The sequence below is a fragment of the Ursus arctos genome, unplaced genomic scaffold (genome assembly GCF_023065955.2).
Source record: "Ursus arctos isolate Adak ecotype North America unplaced genomic scaffold, UrsArc2.0 scaffold_26, whole genome shotgun sequence".
NCBI lineage: Eukaryota > Metazoa > Chordata > Mammalia > Carnivora > Ursidae > Ursus > Ursus arctos.
Window position 1 is genome coordinate 37,638,675 of NW_026622941.1, and position 16,715 is coordinate 37,655,389.

At 42.7% G+C, this 16,715-nt stretch overlaps 1 protein-coding gene and 1 long non-coding RNA gene across 7 annotated transcripts in view; one reads left to right on the plus strand and one right to left on the minus strand.

Annotated features, from left to right (window-relative positions):
- The window catches only part of SLC38A4 (solute carrier family 38 member 4), a 67,729-nt gene extending 57,156 nt beyond the window's left edge, over positions 1-10,573 (minus strand). For 2 of the 5 annotated variants that reach the window (XM_044385510.3, XM_057318934.1), the window contains exon 1: positions 10,460-10,573. The gene's annotated coding sequence lies outside the window, so the exon portion shown is untranslated. Of the gene's footprint in view, positions 1-4,687; positions 4,808-10,459 lie in introns of those variants that run through there. The other 3 variants (XM_048216664.2, XM_057318935.1, XM_048216665.2) reach the window with 3 other exon arrangements.
- A 99-nt stretch (positions 10,574-10,672) lies between these two features.
- On the plus strand, positions 10,673-16,569 carry LOC123001249 (uncharacterized). Of its 2 annotated transcripts, none has more exons than XR_007189434.2 (3): positions 10,673-10,786; positions 15,365-15,511; positions 16,114-16,569. It is a non-coding gene; the product is annotated as an uncharacterized LOC123001249 (long non-coding RNA). The 2 variants fall into 2 exon arrangements; XR_006409890.3 differs by having other exon boundaries at positions 16,365-16,569.
- Positions 16,570-16,715: the final 146 nt, after the last annotated feature.

Consider the following 16,715-nt stretch of genomic DNA (forward strand, 5'->3'; position numbering starts at 1 on the left):
TTTAGAACTTCTACATGTATTTTTCTTGATATCCACCCCAAAAGTTTGAAAGCAGAAGGAGGATACTATAAATTCTTTCAACCAACCAGAAATTTCTATTACCTAGCATTTTTGGGTTTTGCCATGATAAATGAAGTTAACAATAGGGGAAGCCTAAGGCACACTAAAACATTAAATCATATTCAATAAAATTCTGATTTTAAAATGGATCTTGCGTATTCTAATTTTTTGCAAATTGACAATGCATGGCAGGTATCATTTCCTCTTAACCGGAACACTGCACTCTTTAATTATGTAACAGAGTTTTTCTAAATCCTTAGCTAGACAAATGAGACTTTTGAGCAGAATTTTTCTCTTCTGTGTCTGTGAAATTTATGAATATCCATGTGCGTATGTGTACCTCAGCGAATTTTTGAGCACATCTTCGAGGTTGGGGGGGTTATTATTTTGAAATACTTATACGCATAGAGGTCCAATCACTTGACAAAGAGTAATTATTTAAGGTATGGCCCCAGGAATAGGATAAAATCAGAATCTATACATGACTTCCTGCCCCTCTAACCCAAATCCAATCTATTTTGCAATTTATTTAAAGCACTGCTATTCTGTTTGTAATCGCATGCCATGGTCTAAACACATAATTTTTAGATCTGTAATTCAAAACACATAAAGGGTTTGTTTAGACATCAGTATAAGCAAGAGAGCACTAATGGTTATGCCCTTGACTGGACTGAAGCTATGCTTCAGTGAAATATCAACCAATTTGTAGGGGAATATCAGAAAACCTACTAACTTGGTATTACGCAGATCAAACCACCAGGTAATTTATTGAACTTTTCACTTCTCTAAGGCTACACATTGTATTTCTAATAGCTTCAAGGATAGATGACTCATCATGAGACTATTTTAATTACTCTTTGAAGCCAATATCTAGGATTTTGTTCCCTTCCTCATAGAAATTTATTCATCATTTGATTACTTCTTAGCAAAAATAAAATACGTGCCAAGCCACACATATTTTTGTTAGAGCTAAGAAGGAAAGAATCTTTCTGCTTCAATCTGTTTGTGTCCCATCTTAGTGGGTGGGATTAGAGATCATCTCCCTGGTTGATAGACATCGAGGGACCCTGTCCCTTCTTATAACAGCAGTTACGGTTGAGAGACACAGAGAAGCCTGAAGAATCAAGTTTTCTAGCCTACATCCACCACTCAGACCGTAAGCCTGTTAATTTTTGGAAAGTCTGAAATTTCATTTTTTTATGTTCACATTAGTAATAATCATATTCATGACAGTCAACCCAATGCTAAGCACATCACATGTATCGAATCAGTAGCACCCACACCTTTGGGATAGGTAATATTATTAGCCCCGTTTTACAAGCGAAGCAACTGGTGCTCAAGAAGATTGAGTAATTTACCCAAAGATCAAAGCTGGTGAACAGGTGAGTGAGCCAGGGCTCACAGCCCCACATCTAACTGCAGAGCCCAGCTCCTAACAACAGTCCATCACCACTGGGTACCTACTTTTCATTGGACATTGTTCATAACAGGATCCCTGTCTTCAAGACATGGCACTGAGCTGGAGAGCTCAGCGCGGGTGCTGGGGCAAATGGAACAGGTTTCATGGAGAAAGAATGGTATGACTCCAGAGAGAGGAGGGTGGTTCCAGGCAAGAGAAATGGGATCAGAAGTTTGGCCCCAGTATTACCAAAACAACTAGGGTCTACTCCAGCTCACATAGGATGGTGGTGTAGAGTCTGGCTAAGGCTGACCTTGACTGCCAGGTTAAGGAGCTTGAACTTTGTGGAATTCTGGTATAAAGAATAATGTAAAGCGTTATATTTGGTGTCATCCTTCAAAGGGCGGCTTCTGCTACAGTATTACAAAGTTGTTTGAAAGTAATCGTACAGCTGTTTGGTTTTTGTCTACATTGATATAGTACAGGAAGCATTCCTATTTTATTTTTCTTTCAGAAAAGCTCTACTTTTTTCTTTTTAAAGAAAAAGTTTAAGGCGCGCCCATGTGGCTCAGTCAGTTAAGCGTCTGCCTTTGGCTCAGGTCATGATCTGGGGATCCTGGGATTGAGCCTCGCATTGGGCTTCCCGCTCAGCAGGGAGTCTGCTTCTCCCTTTCCCTCTGCCCCTGCCCACCACTCAGGCCCTCTCTCTCCAGTAAAACAAATACAATCTTTAAAAAAAGAGAAAAGAAACAAACAACTCCCCCCAGTCACTCCTCAAGAAAAATACAAAGCCTGTGATGGTGGGACCCACAGCCTGTGTCTGCATTTCATATCACATTCTTGGAATGACTGTCATCATTAGTTAAATAAGTACATAGCATATTATAAGAGAGGTAAACAAAATTCAGCAAGCCTTTTGTTCAGTTTCCTGACTTATGGCAAGGTGTTCACTCCCTCAAGGTTGCAGGGCCACATTATCTGCCCTACCACACGCTGTGGGACCTCAGGTCCCACATACAGGAGTTATAATCCACAAGAACAGCCTGCAAAGCTATGTGAGGTGTCTAACATTTACACAAAATAAAATAAATTACACAGACAGTGCAAAGATTCTATTCCATTTTGAAAGATTCAGGAAAGCAGATTTGCCCATAAAAGGAATTACAAATGATTTCAGGTATGACAGTTCCGTATCTGTTTAGGCTTTCCAACCAGCATCCCCTCCCTCCCCTTCATCTACTGGCAGGGTTTGGAATAAAGAATATTTGTCTGGTAACAGCAATCATTAAAATGGCGACTTGGTGCAATGCCTTCAGTTCGACTTGGACCTAGTCAGGGCTCTAGACTGAGAGTTCTGTTGTTTTGTGAATTAATAATATGTCTCTCAAAGCCCAAAGTGTGAAATTCTAAAAACGCAAAGGGGTATTTATACTTTCAGAGAGTAGTGGCTATTTTGTGCTCTCCTCTGGGGAGGACAGAGTGGGGGCGAGAACTCTCCAATAGGCACTCGCTGAAGGGAGGGACTGAGCCGAACTCTTCTAGGTACTGTGCAGAAGTGTTGCATTTCCCTGAGCTCCTTACAGTCTTTGGAGAGTCCAGGTTCCCCTTGCTTGTGGGGGTTCAGGTGAAGAGTCACATCCTCCTTTTAAAGCCTGACCTAAGTGAACTTTGGGAGATGCTGGTGGGTGGGGCGAATGGCCAGAAGAGTAGAACACTGACAGTCTCAGGACCCTTGATAGTTGCCCTGGGGCTAAAGATGCTATTTTGACTCTGGTGACTCTGTGTTAAACTGGAGGGCCTCTCACGGTCATTTCCAACCATGCCCCTGAGTTATCAACCATGTGAATAAGCACAGACTGGCAGGGAATTCCCTACCGCAGAAGCATTTTCAAAATCAGCTTCAAGAGCTCTGAGTTGTCCTAACTAAAGACAAAAATCACAGAGTAGATTATCCTATTCGTGTGGAAATCTTAAAAAGTGCCAGGTTTTAGATCATAACTGTCTCAATACATACTTTTCTCCACCACCTTCCTTTTCTCCTTTCCACTCCTCCAGTGTTCTCTGTTTAAAATGCAGTTTACACATCCGTTTGCCCTATCGCACACGAATGCCATTTTGAAGTTGAAAACATTCAAATTTTGTCCTCACACTTTTACTGAGTACACTTAGTATCCAACTGAAGTTCTAGACAAATATATCAATTGAGAAAAAAACCCCACCATACATATGGTGAGGCAGCTGAATACTACGCAGCAATAAAAAGGACCCAACTATTGATGCAACAACTTGAATGGATCTCAAGAATGTTAGCCGAGTGAAAAAAAATCAACCTCAAAAAGATCTCAGATCGTATGATTCTGCTTACGTAACATTCACAGAACAATTAAAATATAGAGACGGAAAACATCTTGTTGTCCGGGGAACGGGGACGGAGGCGAGCGTGGCTGTAAAGGAATCGCACGAGGAAGAACTTCCGAGTGATGCAAGTTCGGTATCTCGGTTGTGGTGGTTGTGGCTGCACGAATCTATGCGTGTGATACAATGACATGAAAACTATACATACATTTTGTACACACATCCCGTACCAACATCAATTTCCCGGTTTTGATCTTGTACGAAAATTACTTCGGATGTAACCATTGGAGGAAACTGGGTCAAACGTCTATGGGGCCTCTCTGCTACCTTTACAACTTCCTGCGACTGTATGATTACTTCAAAATAAAATGTTTAAATACGTGTAAGTCCACCATAGCATGGGCTCCTCTGTAGAGAAAGTATAGTTAAATATAGCACAGTGACACGTGCCAAAAAAAAGTGTCAGATACTTTTTTAAAAGTGTGCTCTTTCTAAAAAATTGCTTCAGAAACCAAAAAGGAATCATATAGGGATGAACTGTGTTCTCAGGACTGTAATAAAATCGCTCCATTTATGTAGTGCTGTGAACCATTTGATTGCTTTTCAGGCATTCACAAAAGTCGGGTTGGAAACATGAATGCTTTTAGTTAGATCCCTTGAACATTCAACATCAGTCGGATCAGACAGTTTATAAGAACATTCTGCATCTATGGGCCGCATTCCTTGCATTTGGAGAAATTCCAGAAAATAAGACCATAGCATGTGTAGCCCCACGTCGCATGCGGGAAACCTTCTTTAAAGCAGAATGGGCTGCCCACCCCCTCCCGTCCTTTTTCGATTCCTTTCTCCTCTTTTCGAGCTCATCTCACTCACTCGCCTGGTTTCTCTAGCGAAGTCAGCAGGCAAACTTGTGAGCGGTGCGGGTCCCCAGGCGGCGGCCGCCCGCCCTCCTCCCAGCGCGGCGACGCAGTCGTGCTCCCAGCGCAGCGCGCACGCTCGGCCGGCGCAGCGGGACGCGCGCCCCCGGGAGCCCCCGGCCACCGCCCGAGCTGGTGCGGGACAGCGCGCGCGCCCAGGACCAACACGGCAAACACAGCGACCGCCCGACCGGCTGTCCGCCAAAGTGGCCTCTTGCGGGATTACATCTTTTTTTTTCTTTCTTTCTTTCTTTCTTTCTTTCTTTCTTTCTTTCTTTCTTTCTTTCCTTCTTTTTTTTTTAACATTTTTATAGTACTGTGAGTGTACCCAGTGGTATAAAATTATGCCAAAACAAAGAGCAAAGTCCTTGTCCCGAGGAGTATGCGGTGTGAAAAGGCGCGAATGACGCAAGGCAAAATGACAGGACAAACACGGGGTGGGTGGGGAGGAAGTTACCCTGAAATGTAAGGTAGAATCAGTAAGACTCGCGATGGACCAAAAAATGGAAAAGCCAAGTCAGGGCCCCAAATCCTCTGCGAGAGATAGAAGTAAGGAGTTGCAATACTAGACATTGGAACAGGAGCATTTTTGAGGGTTTGTTACGTGCCATGCAGTATCCTCACACTAATTCTATAAGGTAGGTATTAGTATTACATCTAATTGGAAAACCAGGGTTTCTTTTAACCGTTTAAAGAAACACCCCTAGCGCTCACCATGTGCCATACATTATTCTATTTTACCCTCATAAAATTCTTACGAAGTAGGAAATGTTTCCCTCATTTTATAGATGAAGAGAATGAAGCAGTCAGGGAAAGTAACTAGCTCTCTCGGGGTCGCTCAGGGAGACAGTGGGAGAGCCAGAATTGGAAGCAGCCAAGATCCGAACCCAGGAAGCCCAACTGTATGATGGCGCAGGCATTCACCTCCACACGCCCCATTCCCCAGCCTGCATGCTTCACTGCGTGCAACAATGCACACCGCATCAACAATTTAATTAAAAAGTATTTATATTGACCTTCAGTAATGCATAAATTCACTTGCACAGGGCTTTCATAGTCCAGTGAAAACATGCTTCCCTGAAGAATAAATACTATTGTAAAAAACACAGGCGGTTCCCCTTCCTTCCTTCCTTCCTTCCTTCCTTCCTTCCTTCCTTCCTTCCTCCCTTCCTCCCTTCCTCCCTTCCTCCCTTCCTTCCCTCCTTCCACAAACATGCATGAGTATCTGTTTGTGCCAGGCACTGTGTGAGGAACCATGAAGACAAGAGTGACCAAAAGAGGCAAAAAGGAGAGAAAACAAGGGAACTGGAGATGATGTTCATTTTAATGATGGATACACACTAGAGTTATCAGGAGAGATAGGGGCAAATAGCCAACAGGAAATAAGGGAACATTTCGATCTTATTATACAGGGAATGACGTTATTCTGGGCTGGACTGTCCTGCGTATTATTTATCCCTTTTTTCATTTCCTCTCTTCTGTTTCCTTCATTTTAGTTATGACAGAGGCAAACACACTGTCAAAGAACATCTAGTATAGACATTTGTTAACATTTCAAATAGTGCTTTGGGTAGTAGAGTATTACCATTAACAGTAATGGCTGTCCCACATTGAGTGCTCGCTATGAATCAGGCATTAGTCTGAGCACTTTACATGTGTTAACTCATTTAATCCTCATAACAATCCCATGAGGTAGGTGCTATTATGATCTCAATTTTGTAGCTGAAGAGATTGAGGATCAAAAAGATTAAAAAACTTGCCCAAGGATATAAGCCTAAAAAGTGGAGGATTTAATGTATTAACTGAAATTAGGTTTTGGATTATTTGTGGATTTCAGTTAGCCTTTAAATTCCCTTCCAAGTAACAGTTTGTGAGTATTTTACAAGCGTGGAAGTGAAGAGGCATGTAGACCTCTGGGCCTGGGGTGAAAGATTGGCGTAAAAGATCCCTAAAGAAACAAGAGACCCTGGGAGTTGAGTTTTCCAAGTCTGCTATCAAAAGCCAGAATCTTAACTGGCGTAAACATCTACTTTGGAGCTAAGAGGTTGATACCGTTACTGTCACTCCATGCCCTATCTGTTTTTTTTTAATACATTTTTCCTTCCGGACTCTTCTGTAACACACTAAAATAAATCAAGCCACTAAAAACTAAAATAAGGAGAGAAATCCTCTCCAGCTCCCCCTCCCAACCAGAAAAATACACAAAAGCATTTGGGAATACTTTTTGTGATTGTGTAAATTATATCTTTGTTAAAATAGAATATACCCTTGAGAACCAGAAAAATAATTTGATTTTCCCATACGGAGGACAACAAAATCTAATCTTTTCATTTGAGCACAGTGTTTAAAACCCTAACAATATAAGGAGTCTCAAAAACTATAGTTCTCTATTATAGGAGCATAATAGAAGAATAAAATAATAAAAGTGTTGCTGATTCCTGTATTCAGTCATTTTGTCCCTGGTTAGCACAGTTCACTTCTGAAATTCAAGGGTGGGGCAGAGCTTTGGGACCCTCTCAGAGAGGATGAGCAAGGACCTCACAAACCACACCTCCCTCCCAACCTCCTCCCTTGTGAGTTCCACTTCTGGGTACTGAACTGCTAAATTCCCAGAGTGGTTCCCACTTTCTCCTTTCTCCCTTCAGGCTAGTCTCTGTTGGGAATTCTCTCCCACTTCCTTTTATTTCTGCTTCATCACCTAGTCTTACATGTTTTATGACCTCTTTCCTAAGCCAGTTTCAGCGGTGGCATGCTCAAATCTGAATTTTTCCTGGTCCTCAAAAGGCCCTCAACGGTGCGACTTTTCACTTGCTTCTTCTTTCCTCCCCCTAGACTACTTCATTTATTCAACAAATATTGCTTGGGCACCTAGCATTTGCCCAGGACTGTAGTAGGTGTTAGGGAAACAGGGATAAAAGAAACTCCCTAACAGGGTTCCTGGAAGATAATGATACTCAGTGATTATTTGTGGAATGAATGAATGGAATTAGGTCATTACAAATATAGTAGAAGGAAGACCAGAGGAAGATCAGCAGTCACACGAAAGACATTTGGCAGTTCCATTTCTCCCATCGAGCTCATCCTACCCTGTTGGGTAACATCTTCCTAAGCCTCTTCTCCTTAAGTTTTTGTTTTCCTAGTTGACTTTCTACTGGCTTTATTGGAAGCAGGAACTCTGGCATAGAAGGGACTTAGCTTGATGCCAGCACTGTCATTCACTAGCTGGGTGACCCTTGGCTCTTTCCTTAATTTCTATGGGCTTCAATTTCCTTCTCTGTAAAATAGAGATAGCAAACACCTATAACGTGGAGGATTGTGTGAAGATTAAATGGGATTCACATTTGTAAAGGGCTTAGCTAAGAGTCTGGCTCTTAGAGAGTTCTCCTTTTCTTTCTTTTGTCTCTCTCCTACTCCCACCCCTTACCCTTCCTACAAGATGTCACCAGGGCAGTAGTGGCTTGCAAGAGGACTTCAGGTGGTACAGGAAGCACATTTTAAAAAATTATATTATTTTGATATATATCAAATATATCTAAGTAGTCATAGACTCCATTAAACCTTTGCTTTTTAATAGAAATCATTGCTTTGGATATGTAAAAAATTAAAAAAAAACAAAGAAGGGCTTAAGTTTTAAGAAATAGAAAATATCAGTAAGTCAGTACAAAGGAGAAGGGAAAAGAACGAGGAATCGACACGTGAAAATCACTGAGGAAATAAACAGTGACATTGACATGAAAGAAGAAAAACATTTAACACAGAAGTCCACAACGGCTATATTTATTATGCTTGGCCTCAGCATTTGATAAACTGAAAGATGACCATTGGCATCCTATGCATTTCTCAAATGTCACTTATTGAAAAAATCTAGCTCTGGGGCTGTGAGAATTCAGTCTATAGCTATATGATCATGTCTTGGCTTTTTTAGCATAGGATTAGTCTGTAACAGGCCAAATGGTCAGCTTTGGGTCCCTAAAAGTCACCTGTCCAGTTTTGCCCCTGATAAAGTACCAAGTGAAAGAGTATTATTCATTTAGATTTAAGAATAATCAATGGTCCACGAGCCTGGGGCGGAGGGGGGAAGGGGGCCGATCGAAAAGGTGTCCATAGGACCTGCTCACGGAGAGGGTCCGCTTACACCTCCAGGGCCGCAGCTACTCCTACGTCTCTTTTCTTGGCCTCTAAGATGCTCCTGAGACAGGTAGAGATGCACTTCTGTCTGGAGAAATTGACATCAAGAGCCGCCCCATCCTCAGGTGCATCCAGGTCCAGGTATCTAAACACTTGAGCTTAGAACCGGGGCTCGGGAGCTCCAGGTCCTCACCAAGCCTCTCAAGGTCCCAACTACTGCCCCCTCACTGCCCGGTACACACCCTGGCACACCAGTGACCAAGCCTCCCAGGTCGGGCTTCCCAGTTTAATTCATCCCTTTCCTCTAACCAAGTCTGAAGGCAGGTGCGCATCTCCTGGGCTGTCCCGGGGCACACGGCACGGGCGGGGGACTCCCCCACTCTCCCTGCTGGATCATTAAGAGGAGCTGGGAGCTCCCCCGGGGCGCATTCTGTGGTCCCGGCGCCTCCACCTCAGCCCGCGGCCAGGGCGCAGCGCCCACCGGTGCCCCAGCCTGCGAAGAGCCACTTCCTGAGCCGCTTCCAGCGCCCGCCGGGCTGGTCCCCGCGCTCACCTCTCTTCTCTCTCCAGACTCCCAGCTCACCCCCAGGGGCTCCCTGCGTCCGGGCTCCCTTCTCTGTTTCCTTCATTCATTCTCTTTTCTCCATTTCCCTCCCAACCTCTTGCCGACTCTGGCCTCTTACCCCTTCTCGCCTTCTTCCCTCCTCCTTGGGCTACTCCGAAGTCCTCTCTCCGTCCCCTCAACTCCACTTGCCTTTCCCGCTCCGCGTTTCTGCACTTCCCCTGCTTTCTCTCCAGTGCGCCCCAAGCTTCCCAGTCCCATCGCGCTGGACGCCTCCCTCGAAACTTCGGACTCAGTATTCCAACCGCCCCGCCACGGCCCCCAGACCCAGTACAGTTCTCGCCTTCCTCCTCTCCTGAAGGAGACTCTCTGGGGACTCCCAGGGCTGCAGCCGCCTACACGGGAAACCGTGCTGGCCGGGCCCAGGCAGCCCAGCTGTCAGGGACAGCGGGTCTATTTTAGGTCCAGCACCCAATGTCCCCGCCCTAAGGACATGAGCCCTCAACTTGGGTAGCACTTGCCAACCCTGATCCTAAGCTGACTCGAGCTAGGCTGGTGGCTGGTGGCGCGGCCACGGCTGTGGAAGGCGGTCCTGGGACACCTAACGAAATCCAAGTGCCGAGGGAATCTGGGGCCGGGGGCGCGGGTAGTCCTCCTGGGAATGGGCTACCTTGGCACAGCCACCTTTCTTGCAAAGCAAGTCACACACGAGACTTTCCAGTTAGTCCCCTTAACTTCATATGCCCTGGTTTACTTTATTTCTAGTCAATCCCGTCATTAGCCTGCAATAACCCACCCAAAGCGTGATCCTTTGGAAAATCATAAGAAGAATTAGGGTCAATCAACAAACAAGTCACAAAGAGCCGCAATGCCTAACCTAAACCCCAGACGGTTGAGAGACCAGACTGCACACGTGTGCGTGTCCCTGTGCGCGCACGCACACGCGCGCACAAACACCAATCCGGGCTGGGATCCAGCCGCAAGTTTGCACACTGACAAGTCTGTAAGCCTAGCAGAAAATAGAAAAGTATCACTCACCTGTGTCTTTTTCTACGTCTGCCGATCGGGATCTAGGGGAAGTATCGGAAAGGGGTGGATTGAGAGACCCTCCTTTCTTTTCTTTTCGCCTTTCCAAAGAGTGGAAATTTCCGTCATGTGATAGGGGGCAGCATCCCCAGTGTCGCGTTTCCTGCGGACCCTCCCTTCCAGCCCAGCCACCAATCGTCGGGCGGCAACCTGAGATGTAAACAAAAGCATCCTCCCAGGTGGGCTGAGTTGTCCAGCTGTCCAGCCAGAGTGAAGCCTGGGAGCCGCCAGCCCCTGCTCCCTCTTTTCTGGGTCCCTGACAACAGAGAAGATCTTGGTGTGAGTTGGGGTTTTTGTTGTTTGGTTGGTTGGTTGTTGGTTTTATAATTAGGTTTCTTCATTAGTCAAGGTTGCATTTGGTGAATCTGCCCTATACCCCGGGATAGGTGTTGCTCTTCACTTTGAAATCAGTAAAAAAGTTTTGAAATCAGTAAAAAAGTTTTTCAGGTAGATGACTCGAAACTGCCTCCAGGTTTAGGGTTATCAAACACCAACCTGACATAAAGGGAAAAAAAATTGAGGAAGAGGTACAAATGAAAAACCTGTCATTCACAGTTAAAGTCACTTTCTGATCAGTGAAGTTGGGGATAACTTGGTAGCATTTAACCATGAGTGGGGATCTTTGCGGTAATTTTTTTTTTTCTGGGACTTCAATTTAAGCATAATTCCCAGTATATATGGAGAAAGAATTAGGATATAATAAATAGCATTGTAATTTTAGTTCTGTTTATTAAAAGCATTAACCTACCATTTTAAGGAAAACTGTTTACATTAAAACTATATCGTTAAGCAAAATTCTTGTTTCAAAGAAGTGCTGTGTAACAAATGTGTTCACGCCCCTCTGTGTATTTTCATACTCATTTGTCATTCTTTGGGGAAAAAATATTCTCCAATGGAGAACTGATGCCACAGTTCAGCAAACTCACCAGGCAACACAAATTGCTTTCTGAATTCTGGCATGTCCGATATCACTGTATTCAGAACGTCACTGTTTGATCATAGCATGAAAGCCTAGAACCATCTTCTCTTACTTAGAATTCCCATTGACTAAAACACCAGCAACACTTTAGCACATCAAAAAACAGGATAATGACAAGAATTACCCCAATAATGTATAATGATCAAGAACACTTAAAAAACAACATTAATATACATCAAATTGTACTAAAACCATCCAACAATGCAAATTCAACAGAAGGATGATGCAATAAATACCTTCACTGGGAACCTAAATATAAAAAAAAATCAGTATCTAAAAAGTACTTGTTTTGGGGCACCTGGGTGGCTCAGTCGTTTGAGCGGCTGGCTCTTGGATTCAGCTCAGGTCGTGATCTCAGGGTCCTGGGATGAGCCCTACATAGGGCTCCCAGCTCAGCAGGGAGTCTGCTTGAGGATTCTCTCTCTCTCTCTGCTCCTCCCCCTGCTTGTGCACCTGTGCTCTTGCTCTCTCCCTCTCTAAAACACATAAATCCTTAAAAAACATAAAAAATAAAAAATACTTGTTTCATGAAAGCTGATTTTCCCGCTCCTGATCAGTTATGGTATACCTCCTTAGTCTGTCATAATAAGAAGTTTCCATTCTGAGAAATTAGGATACATCAGAATAATTTCCAAGTCCCTTTAAATTTGCTGAAAATAGATTATGTTTATACTATCACACTTCCCATTAATTCTTATTCAGTAAACATAAGCGCATTTTATAAAGCTACTAAAGTGTCAAAATTGGTAGGATTGAAAGGATAAGTGACAGATCAAGACAGACGTATATTTCTCTCTGCGTAACCTGACATTTATTAAAGACGATACCCAGGTTCCTAAAATGAAAAGCCATTCCAGAGAAAACCAAATGAAGATGACATCATGCAATTCTAAGACAGATACTAGTTAATTGGGCAACTGCACAACTTTTTAATGAACTACTTATTAATCAATTCTTAGCGTCTATATCTTAGTACAGAAAAGATAAAAAACAGTGTTTCATTGCCTCATTTGCTGGAGTCCAATGGGTTACTCATCTAGATAAACTGTTACTATCAGGTGTGTGTGGAGGTAAAAGGAGATGCATTCATCTGTGAGTCAGTGAAATGTGGGACAAAGTTCAAGTGTATCATCTTTTGTAGCTACTGTCCATTAGAGTTTAAGAAGAGCTCAAAGCCATGTCTGGATGGTATGAGACAACTGACAACCCTTTATTTCCCCTGCTACAACCCAAACCTTGAGCCATTGACTGCTCTGTTGAACCTACCCGACACTCTTCAAAGGTCTATTCTAAACCAGTCTTTGAAACGATGAGAAGCAGCCCTAACCAGCAACATGAATACACCTGCAGGACCGCAGTGTCAAACACGTTTGATTTATCATCCGATCATTCATTGGCTCTAGAGCGGTTAGCTTAAGTTTGAAGCTCCGAGCTACCACCTACGAGCTATGTGACCTTGGCCAAATCACTAAGTCCTTAGTGACTCATTTTCTCCTTCTGAAAAATGGAGTACATTTCTTGATACATTGTTTTCCTGACCTAAGTTCTTTTCAGACGGTACTAAAAACTTACCTAGTGCTGGAGGAAAATGAAATGTTTGCAATTGAGAAAAAAGCTTACAGAGCAGATAGCATTTACTACCATTTTGACAGAGCTGGCTTGATCGAAGCTCTCTGCTCTAAAATTATATTAACACATATATGAACACAAAATTATATTAACATATCAAAGCTCTCTGCTCTAAAATCATATTAGCCTAGGAATGGTGGTTAGTTTTGTCATGAATACTTTTCTTTTTAAGAAAACTCTATATGGAGGGGTGCCTGGGTGGCTCAGTTGTTAAGCGTCTGCCTTTGGCTCAGGGCGTGATCCCAGAGTCCTGGGATCGAGCCCCACATCGGGATCCCTGCTCAGCGGGAAGCCTGCTTCTTCCTCTCCCACTCCCCCTGCTTGTGTTCCCTCTCTCTCTGGCTGTCTCTCTCTCTGTCAAATAAATAAATAAAATCTTTTTTTTTTTTTAAAGAAAACTCTATATGGAAAAACATTCCCCAAATATAGTCTTTTGAATCAAAATTAATTCTTTTTTTTTTTAGGTTTTTTTTAAAATTTATTTACTTGAACCTCGGTTTATGGACTATTGTTAAGAAGTTTGATGGCAGTGATTTTAGTAGACGTTGTATAAATATTTTTCTTTGATAGTAGACTTTTAACATGGATTATTTTTCCAATTAATTATTATAATTAGTAAAATGGCTTTAGGCCACAGAGCACCTTAACATATATTATGGCACTTGTTAGTAAAAATAAGTAACCATAATATTATTATTTTCCCCATTCAATGAGAAAGGAAACCGAGGTTCAGGAAGGTTAGATGGTTTGTCCAAAGACACAGAACCAGTAATTGGCAGACTGGAGCATGAACCACTGGCTTCAAATTCGTTATCTCCCACAACTCACCTCCCTTTTCTTCTGAGCATTTTCTTTTCTAAGACTGATAACTGTTTTCCTGCCTACAATAGAGCCAACCCTAAATGGCATGCTTAGCCATAAAATTATGGTTTTTTTAAAATAATTACTCTAAAAGCAATTACCTCTTTATCATAATTGCATGAATTCCAATGTCAATATAATGACTTTATTTTATATGAATTTGAACTTGATTTATGTGACAAACTGAATAATACCAGGAATTGTATTTATGGTTGAGTTTTAGTGTTACGTTCTCTAAACGGGCTACCATTTCTTACTGGTACTAGGGAAAAGATAGCTGAATAGGTCACTCACCACCTCAGTTTCACATGATGAAACAACTAGCAACTGGATCTCAAAACAAAATATCACACTAGATCTAGGATCTCAGAGGACCCAGGTCTTGTGTCCAATATTGGGATGGCAGAGGCCAGACTCTGGGGTCCCCTCCAGGAGGTGAAAAGGGAGAGCAGAGCCTGCATGTTGCACACGAATAGCTCAGAGAGAAGATTGTGCATTGTGTGGTCGACATTCAACACCAGCCCCAAGGAAGTCAGCTTCTGTCTCTCTGGTCTGGAAATGGCCTTACAGGCACGCCCCTGACCAGTCATATTCACCAAAAACTTGGCATTTGTGGTGTCAATCCACTCTAGCCGTCTATGCAGCCCATATTCTAAACTGCTCACTTCCCCCCCAGCTCCCCAACACCATGGTCTTCCATGCCTTAGTGCTTTTGAATGTATTATGTCCACTTTCTGGAAGCCCTTGCCACCGACTCCACCTGTCAACTTCACTTTTTACTCATCTTTCAACACCCAGCTCACATATCACCACTTAAGTGAATGAAACCTTTCCTGATTCCAGTTACCTTTTTTCTTGGTAGGCTGGGAACATGGGGCGGGGGTGGGGAGTTCAAAGAAGCAGGGAAAAAGAGAACCAGCAGGTTTTGGACATGGAATTTAGTACTTACAACCACGCCATGGGGAGGATGCTTTTATCCCCACCTTGTCAGAGGAGAAAACAGAGACTGAGTTAAGTGGCTTGCAAGAGGCGGAATTTGAATTTGGACTCAGGTGGACAGGATTCCAAAGCTCTCCTCATTCTGTCCCATGATTAAACTTGCCCTCATTTGGGTTCCAGAAATATATCATAATACGTTATTTGGCCCCCGCTAGACTTTGGGCCCCTCAGCAGCCAGTCTCTGTTATTCTTATCTGTGTTGCTGGCATTCCCCGGAGTATCTGACACTGGGTACTCAGGATGTCTGTATGCATTGAGTGAGTGAGTGAAGACTGCCCTAGGATTTGCATGCTGTAACAAACACTGTTCCTGAGTTATTAAATAAAATTACCTGTGATTTATCCCTAATGATCATTTATATCTTTTCTCTACTTTTTGTTTCTCCTAAGTCAAGAGGCGCCATGATTAGGTGTCCAGCTCTAGTTTCGATGCCTAGAGAGACAGTGATGATGAAATCTGTCAGGCTACCAGCTACTCTGACGTGCTTTGCACAACTGGTGTTTGAACAGGGACTGACATTGATCTGACATCGCCAGGTAACACAATAGCATGACAGCTTTCGGAAAATGATATCAAGGTGCTCTAAAAGCAAATTTTACCCCTTCTGACATTCCTTTGAGAGTTAGAAACTAATTCACATCAGTCTTAACTTCGTATTTTCTTTATCTGGAAAAATCAAATGAAAAGACATATCACCCCAAACCGGACATGTTTAATGAGAATTACCACATTAAATATATTTATAGGTACAAATATATGTACAAAAATGTATGTACGAACTCCAAATATACAAGAGACAGAGATGTGAAGTGAAACATTTGGTTTCTGATTTCTAGAACCAGATATCCTAGGTTTGCATTCCAGCTCTGACACCCACTAGCTAAAACTACTTACTAGTTATACATTAATTAGGCAAATGATTAGCCTCTTTATCCTTCCGTTTCCTCATCTCTTATTTGGGGATAACAGTTGTACCGATTCATGGAGTTGTTTTAAAAAGTTTAATTAAGTCACACACGCCACGTACCCTTTTCAAATGGAAAATGCTGATCATAGTCGCATCATTTGTCCATGAAAAATTCTTATTATCACCCCAGAACTTTATTCAGGTCCCCTGGGCCTGTTTCCTCATCCCTAGGACAAGAGGGCAGACTATTTGATCCTTGCGTCCTGTGCGATCTACGCTCTACAAATGAACAGCTTCTGCGTGTTCTTTCATTCCGTCGCTACCACAACAAAACCCCGGTTTCCTATTTGCCTTCCGAAGAGATGGAGGACAGGAAACGATTATTAATCCACTGCCTAATTTTCAGAAGACTAAATCTAAAATAAAACAAAACAAAACAAAACTGCCAAGTTCCATGAAAGCATTTAACTTTTACTCTTCAGATGTAGGAGAGAGAGGGTGTGGAAGAGGACAGAAATATGTGCTCCCTTCTGCGTTGTCCTCAAGCATCTGGCTGTCCCAACGGAGTATTGCTTCATTCTTTCTCGTTGTATAATAGCTTGTTTGCATGGTTCCTCTTGAGACTGTGAGTTCTGTTTTGTCAAGATGTATTTGCTGAATAAATAAATGAATGGATGGGTAAATCAACTGATGCTTCTCTGTTTTTCAAGAAGTTGAAAAGTTGAGTAATAAAGAATAGATTTTATCAAACAAAAGCATTTCGGATTAAAATACTATGGGGAAGATGACTTTGGCACTTACTGATCTTAAAATTATAACCTGGTGTTACTGGG